Here is an 8,840-nt window from a genome sequence, read left to right on the forward strand (position 1 = left end):
ATGAGCTGTTTATATATATATTGGAGATTAAACCTTTGTCCATTGATTCGTTTGCAACGATTTTCGCCCCTTCTGAGGGATGCCTTTTTCCATTCCCGTTTTTTTAACAAAAAAGGAAAGAAACAAAAATAAGCAGAACACTAATGTGCGTAAAATATGGCTTTTAAAACTGTCGTTTTGAAATACGGGCGTCCTTTGAATTTTTTGGTCGATATGTGAGCCCAGGATTTGTTTTCAGGGCAGGTGTCATTTACCGGCCTGCAATGATTTTGAATATCAACTGACCATTAGCGCTGGGATTAAAGCTGCTGTTGTGTGAAACGGCCACAAGGTGGCAGCAGTTCTCCCTTACCAATTCTGGTTAGAAGGGCAACAGAGCCTCAATGGAAGTCATGTTCTAGATTGGAATTTAGAATGGAATGTGCCAGGTGAAAGCCCCTCAAGTTTGTCTCCCTACTTCTTGTTCGTGTTTTTAATTTAATTTTTATTTTTTATTACAGCAAGTTTGATTACAATGTTTGGCTTGTTGGAGGTGTGGAAGATCTGGTTCTTTTACACATATACAGATTTCTGTTTTTCCTGGGATCCTTTTCCCATGTACGTTATGACAGAATGTTGAGTAGTCCTCTCTTTGTATTCCCTAGGTCTTTGGTGATTATATATGTCACCTGTGTTTGTATAAGTCTGTTAACCCCGATATCGTAATGAAACCAATCCTCACACCTTTCCATTGGTGAACCATAAGTATGTTTAATGAATCTGTGATTGCCCTTCTCCGTGGAAATATCTGCCCTGGTATCCATTTTTAGGTAACACCTATAAGTGATATGATATGATATGTGTCTTTCACTTTCTGACTTACTACATGTCACGTGATTACCTCTAGACTCATCTACGGTGCTGCAAATGGCATTGTGTCCTTTTTTTCCTTGCCTTCTATTCTGACTTAGCGAGGTCCATTTTCAACAATGTGATTCCCTGCGCGTTGTGGATTAGCTGACGTGGGCAGCCTTATCCTGCCAGCCGGCCCTCCCCAGGTGCGCCTGTTTGAGGTCAATATAAACAGCGCTCCCGGCAGCAATAGCCCCTGAAGCTGTGCCTGACTCCATATTCTCTGCCCCGTCAGCAGTCTCGGGGCTGTGCTGGTGGGAGGGAGGGAGGGGCCACAGCTTTGTTGGTGGCCCGGTGTGAGTGGGGTTCTGCTGGCCTTTCTGCAGGAGTTGCCATGCTGCCTCCTGTAAAGAAGAGGATGTGTCACCCATACCTACCGCTGGAATTTCTCTCTGGACAGAGGTGAGGAAGGAAAAATCAGTGGGGGCCGGGACAGGTGGGGTATCTCAGGCAGGACAATGGAAAGATTCCGGAAGAGCGCCCGTGGCCAGGACCACCCTGGCTGGCCTGCAGGCACCAAGTTGGCCTGCGTGCTCTCGCTGGTGTGGCTCCACGGGCCTTCCTCCAGTCTTTCAAGCCCTTGTACATATTCAGGTGTTTTACCTGGGAAGGGTGGGAACAGTTCAGCAGCAGCTGGCCTAGGGCTCTGCACACCTTTATTCAGAGATGCCTCGGCACGGTCCCCCAGCTTTGCAATGAGGACGCTCCTTGTGTGGGGGTGGGTTGCTGGCTGTATGGGAGATGATTCCCCACCTCTGACCAATTTCAGAATTGTTTACCGCTGGAGCAAGTGCCCTGATAGGGATTTCCTCTGTATAACTGGTGGGTTCAGGTTTTTCTTCTTTTATGGTTCAAGTTAGCTTTTGTTCCTCTTTTATGTATTTATAGATATAAGCATGGAAATAATTCATTCCTATAAATACATCTGTGTGAAGGGAAGAACGTTTTTCTGTTTTATTTTTAAATTTTATTTTTTATAATTTTGAAATTTAATTTTATTTACGTTTTTATACAGCAGGTTATTATTAGTTATGTATTTTATGCATATACATGTATACAGGTCAATCTCAATCTCCCAACTCATCCCACCACCACCACCCCATGGCTTCCCACACTTGGTGTCCATACGTTTGTTCTCTACCTGTGTGTCTCTATTTCTTCCCTGCAAACCAGTTCATCTGTACCATTTTTTAGGTTCCACATATATGCATTAATATACAATAATTGTTTTACTCTTTCTGACTTACTTCATTCTGTATGACAGTCTCTAGATCCATCGATGTCTCTACAAATGACCCAGTTTCATTCCTTTTTATGGCCGAGTAATATTCCATTTTATATATGTACCCCATCTTTATCCATTCATCTGTCTGTGGGCATTTAGGTTGCTGCCATTGCCTGGCTATTGTAAATCGTGCTGCAATGAACATTGTGTTGAATGTGCCTTTTTGATTTATGGTTTTCTCTGGGTATATGCCCAGAAGTGGGATTGCTGGATCAGATGGTAATTCTATTTCTAGTTTTTTTAAGGAAACTCCATAGTGTTCTCCATAGTAACTGTATCAATTTACATTCCCACCAATAGTGGAAGAGGGCTCCTTTTGTCCACACCCTCCCCAGAATTTGTTGTTTGAAGATTTTCTGATGATGCCGATTCTAACAGGTGTGAGGTGATACGTCATTGTAGTTTTGATTTGCATTTCTCTAATAATTAGTGCTGTTGAGCAGCTTTTCATGTGCGTCTTGGCCATCTCTGTGTCTTCTTTGAAGAAACGTCTCTTTAGATATTCTGCCCATGTTTGTATTGGGTTGTTTGTTTTTTAATATTAAGCTGCATGAGCTGTTTATATATATATTGGAGATTAAACCTTTGTCCATTGATTCGTTTGCAACGATTTTCGCCCCTTCTGAGGGATGCCTTTTTCCATTCCCGTTTTTTTAACAAAAAAGGAAAGAAACAAAAATAAGCAGAACACTAATGTGCGTAAAATATGGCTTTTAAAACTGTCGTTTTGAAATACGGGCGTCCTTTGAATTTTTTGGTCGATATGTGAGCCCAGGATTTGTTTTCAGGGCAGGTGTCATTTACCGGCCTGCAATGATTTTGAATATCAACTGACCATTAGCGCTGGGATTAAAGCTGCTGTTGTGTGAAACGGCCACAAGGTGGCAGCAGTTCTCCCTTACCAATTCTGGTTAGTAGGGCAACAGAGCCTCAATGGAAGTCATGTTCTAGATTGGAATTTAGAATGGAATGTGCCAGGTGAAAGCCCCTCAAGTTTGTCTCCCTACTTCTTGTTCGTGTTTTTAATTTAATTTTTATTTTTTATTACAGCAAGTTTGATTACAATGTTTGGCGTGTTGTAGGTGTGGAAGATGTGGTTCTTTTACACATACACAGATTTCTGTTTTTCCTGGGATCCTTTTCCCATGTACGTTATGACAGAATGTTGAGTAGTCCTCTCTTTGTATTCCGTAGGTCTTTGGTGATTATATATGTCACCTGTGTTTGTATAAGTCTGTTAACCCCGATATCGTAATGAAACCAATCCTCACACCTTTCCATTGGTAAACCATAAGTTTGTTTAATGAATCTGTGATTGCCCTTCTCCGTGGAAATATCTGCCCTGGTATCCATTTTTAGGTAACACCTATAAGTGATATGATATGATATGTGTCTTTCACTTTCTGACTTACTACATGTCACGTGATTACCTCTAGACTCATCTACGGTGCTGCAAATGGCATTGTGTCCTTTTTTTCCTTGCCTTCTATTCTGACTTAGCGAGGTCCATTTTCAACAATGTGATTCCCTGCGCGTTGTGGATTAGCTGACGTGGGCAGCCTTATCCTGCCAGCCGGCCCTCCCCAGGTGCGCCTGTTTGAGGTCAATATAAACAGCGCTCCCGGCAGCAATAGCCCCTGAAGCTGTGCCTGACTCCATATTCTCTGCCCCGTCAGCAGTCTCGGGGCTGTGCTGGTGGGAGGGAGTGAGGGGCCACAGCTTTGTTGGTGGCCCGGTGTGAGTGGGGTTCTGCTGGCCTTTCTGCAGGAGTTGCCATGCTGCCTCCTGTAAAGAAGAGGATGTGTCACCCATACCTACCGCTGGAATTTCTCTCTGGACAGAGGTGAGGAAGGAAAAATCAGTGGGGGCCGGGACAGGTGGGGTATCTCAGGCAGGACAATGGAAAGATTCCGGAAGAGCGCCCGTGGCCAGGACCACCCTGGCTGGCCTGCAGGCACCAAGTTGGCCTGCGTGCTCTCGCTGGTGTGGCTCCACGGGCCTTCCTCCAGTCTTTCAAGCCCTTGTACATATTCAGGTGTTTTACCTGGGAAGGGTGGGAACAGTTCAGCAGCAGCTGGCCTAGGGCTCTGCACACCTTTATTCAGAGATGCCTCGGCACGGTCCCCCAGCTTTGCAATGAGGACGCTCCTTGTGTGGGGGTGGGTTGCTGGCTGTATGGGAGATGATTCCCCACCTCTGACCAATTTCAGAATTGTTTACCGCTGGAGCAAGTGCCCTGATAGGGATTTCCTCTGTATAACTGGTGGGTTCAGGTTTTTCTTCTTTTATGGTTCAAGTTAGCTTTTGTTCCTCTTTTATGTATTTATAGATATAAGCATGGAAATAATTCATTCCTATAAATACATCTGTGTGAAGGGAAGAACGTTTTTCTGTTTTATTTTTAAATTTTATTTTTTATAATTTTGAAATTTAATTTTATTTACTTTTTTATACAGCAGGTTATTATTAGTTATGTATTTTATGCATATACATGTATACAGGTCAATCTCAATCTCCCAACTCATCCCACCACCACCACCCCATGGCTTCCCACACTTGGTGTCCATACGTTTGTTCTCTACCTGTGTGTCTCTATTTCTTCCCTGCAAACCAGTTCATCTGTACCATTTTTTAGGTTCCACATATATGCATTAATATACAATATTTGTTTTACTCTTTCTGACTTACTTCATTCTGTATGACAGTCTCTAGATCCATCGATGTCTCTACAAATGACCCAGTTTCATTCCTTTTTATGGCCGAGTAATATTCCATTTGATATATGTACCCCATCTTTATCCATTCATCTGTCTGTGGGCATTTAGGTTGCTGCCATTGCCTGGCTATTGTAAATAGTGCTGCAATGAACATTGTGTTGAATGTGCCTTTTTGATTTATGGTTTTCTCTGGGTATATGCCCAGAAGTGGGATTGCTGGATCAGATGGTAATTCTATTTCTAGTTTTTTTAAGGAAACTCCATAGTGTTCTCCATAGTAACTGTATCAATTTACATTCCCACCAATAGTGGAAGAGGGCTCCTTTTGTCCACACCCTCCCCAGAATTTGTTGTTTGAAGATTTTCTGATGATGCCGATTCTAACAGGTGTGAGGTGATACGTCATTGTAGTTTTGATTTGCATTTCTCTAATAATTAGTGCTGTTGAGCAGCTTTTCATGTGCGTCTTGGCCATCTCTGTGTCTTCTTTGAAGAAACGTCTCTTTAGATATTCTGCCCATGTTTGTATTGGGTTGTTTGTTTTTTAATATTAAGCTGCATGAGCTGTTTATATATATATTGGAGATTAAACCTTTGTCCATTGATTCGTTTGCAACGATTTTCGCCCCTTCTGAGGGATGCCTTTTTCCATTCCCGTTTTTTTAACAAAAAAGGAAAGAAACAAAAATAAGCAGAACACTAATGTGCGTAAAATATGGCTTTTAAAACTGTCGTTTTGAAATACGGGCGTCCTTTGAATTTTTTGGTCGATATGTGAGCCCAGGATTTGTTTTCAGGGCAGGTGTCATTTACCGGCCTGCAATGATTTTGAATATCAACTGACCATTAGCGCTGGGATTAAAGCTGCTGTTGTGTGAAACGGCCACAAGGTGGCAGCAGTTCTCCCTTACCAATTCTGGTTAGTAGGGCAACAGAGCCTCAATGGAAGTCATGTTCTAGATTGGAATTTAGAATGGAATGTGCCAGGTGAAAGCCCCTCAAGTTTGTCTCCCTACTTCTTGTTCGTGTTTTTAATTTAATTTTTATTTTTTATTACAGCAAGTTTGATTACAATGTTTGGCTTGTTGGAGGTGTGGAAGATGTGGTTCTTTTACACATATACAGATTTCTGTTTTTCCTGGGATCCTTTTCCCATGTACGTTATGACAGAATGTTGAGTAGTCCTCTCTTTGTATTCCGTAGGTCTTTGGTGATTATATATGTCACCTGTGTTTGTATAAGTCTGTTAACCCCGATATCGTAATGAAACCAATCCTCACACCTTTCCATTGGTGAACCATAAGTATGTTTAATGAATCTGTGATTGCCCTTCTCCGTGGAAATATCTGCCCTGGTATCCATTTTTAGGTAACACCTATAAGTGATATGATATGATATGTGTCTTTCACTTTCTGACTTACTACATGTCACGTGATTACCTCTAGACTCATCTACGGTGCTGCAAATGGCATTGTGTCCTTTTTTTCCTTGCCTTCTATTCTGACTTAGCGAGGTCCATTTTCAACAATGTGATTCCCTGCGCGTTGTGGATTAGCTGACGTGGGCAGCCTTATCCTGCCAGCCGGCCCTCCCCAGGTGCGCCTGTTTGAGGTCAATATAAACAGCGCTCCCGGCAGCAATAGCCCCTGAAGCTGTGCCTGACTCCATATTCTCTGCCCCGTCAGCAGTCTCGGGGCTGTGCTGGTGGGAGGGAGTGAGGGGCCACAGCTTTGTTGGTGGCCCGGTGTGAGTGGGGTTCTGCTGGCCTTTCTGCAGGAGTTGCCATGCTGCCTCCTGTAAAGAAGAGGATGTGTCACCCATACCTACCGCTGGAATTTCTCTCTGGACAGAGGTGAGGAAGGAAAAATCAGTGGGGGCCGGGACAGGTGGGGTATCTCAGGCAGGACAATGGAAAGCTTCCGGAAGAGCGCCCGTGGCCAGGACCACCCTGGCTGGCCTGCAGGCACCAAGTTGGCCTGCGTGCTCTCGCTGGTGTGGCTCCACGGGCCTTCCTCCAGTCTTTCAAGCCCTTGTACATATTCAGGTGTTTTACCTGGGAAGGGTGGGAACAGTTCAGCAGCAGCTGGCCTAGGGCTCTGCACACCTTTATTCAGAGATGCCTCGGCACGGTCCCCCAGCTTTGCAATGAGGACGCTCCTTGTGTGGGGGTGGGTTGCTGGCTGTATGGGAGATGATTCCCCACCTCTGACCAATTTCAGAATTGTTTACCGCTGGAGCAAGTGCCCTAATAGGGATTTCCTCTGTATAACTGGTGGGTTCAGGTTTTTCTTCTTTTATGGTTCAAGTTAGCTTTTGTTCCTCTTTTATGTATTTATAGATATAAGCATGGAAATAATTCATTCCTATAAATACATCTGTGTGAAGGGAAGAACGTTTTTCTGTTTTATTTTTAAATTTTATTTTTTATAATTTTGAAATTTAATTTTATTTACGTTTTTATACAGCAGGTTATTATTAGTTATGTATTTTATGCATATACATGTATACAGGTCAATCTCAATCTCCCAACTCATCCCACCACCACCACCCCATGGCTTCCCACACTTGGTGTCCATACGTTTGTTCTCTACCTGTGTGTCTCTATTTCTTCCCTGCAAACCAGTTCATCTGTACCATTTTTTAGGTTCCACATATATGCATTAATATACAATATTTGTTTTACTCTTTCTGACTTACTTCATTCTGTATGACAGTCTCTAGATCCATCGATGTCTCTACAAATGACCCAGTTTCATTCCTTTTTATGGCCGAGTAATATTCCATTTGATATATGTACCCCATCTTTATCCATTCATCTGTCTGTGGGCATTTAGGTTGCTGCCATTGCCTGGCTATTGTAAATAGTGCTGCAATGAACATTGTGTTGAATGTGCCTTTTTGATTTATGGTTTTCTCTGGGTATATGCCCAGAAGTGGGATTGCTGGATCAGATGGTAATTCTATTTCTAGTTTTTTTAAGGAAACTCCATAGTGTTCTCCATAGTAACTGTATCAATTTACATTCCCACCAATAGTGGAAGAGGGCTCCTTTTGTCCACACCCTCCCCAGAATTTGTTGTTTGAAGATTTTCTGATGATGCCGATTCTAACAGGTGTGAGGTGATACGTCATTGTAGTTTTGATTTGCATTTCTCTAATAATTAGTGCTGTTGAGCAGCTTTTCATGTGCGTCTTGGCCATCTCTGTGTCTTCTTTGAAGAAACGTCTCTTTAGATATTCTGCCCATGTTTGTATTGGGTTGTTTGTTTTTTAATATTAAGCTGCATGAGCTGTTTATATATATATTGGAGATTAAACCTTTGTCCATTGATTCGTTTGCAACGATTTTCGCCCCTTCTGAGGGATGCCTTTTTCCATTCCCGTTTTTTTAACAAAAAAGGAAAGAAACAAAAATAAGCAGAACACTAATGTGCGTAAAATATGGCTTTTAAAACTGTCGTTTTGAAATACGGGCGTCCTTTGAATTTTTTGGTCGATATGTGAGCCCAGGATTTGTTTTCAGGGCAGGTGTCATTTACCGGCCTGCAATGATTTTGAATATCAACTGACCATTAGCGCTGGGATTAAAGCTGCTGTTGTGTGAAACGGCCACAAGGTGGCAGCAGTTCTCCCTTACCAATTCTGGTTAGTAGGGCAACAGAGCCTCAATGGAAGTCATGTTCTAGATTGGAATTTAGAATGGAATGTGCCAGGTGAAAGCCCCTCAAGTTTGTCTCCCTACTTCTTGTTCGTGTTTTTAATTTAATTTTTATTTTTTATTACAGCAAGTTTGATTACAATGTTTGGCTTGTTGGAGGTGTGGAAGATGTGGTTCTTTTACACATATACAGATTTCTGTTTTTCCTGGGATCCTTTTCCCATGTACGTTATGACAGAATGTTGAGTAGTCCTCTCTTTGTATTCCGTAGGTCTTTGGTGATTATATA

This window comes from Mesoplodon bidens, assembly GCF_964165515.1.
Source record: "Mesoplodon bidens genome assembly, contig: HAP1_SCAFFOLD_415, whole genome shotgun sequence".
Classification (NCBI taxonomy): Eukaryota; Metazoa; Chordata; class Mammalia; order Artiodactyla; family Ziphiidae; genus Mesoplodon; species Mesoplodon bidens.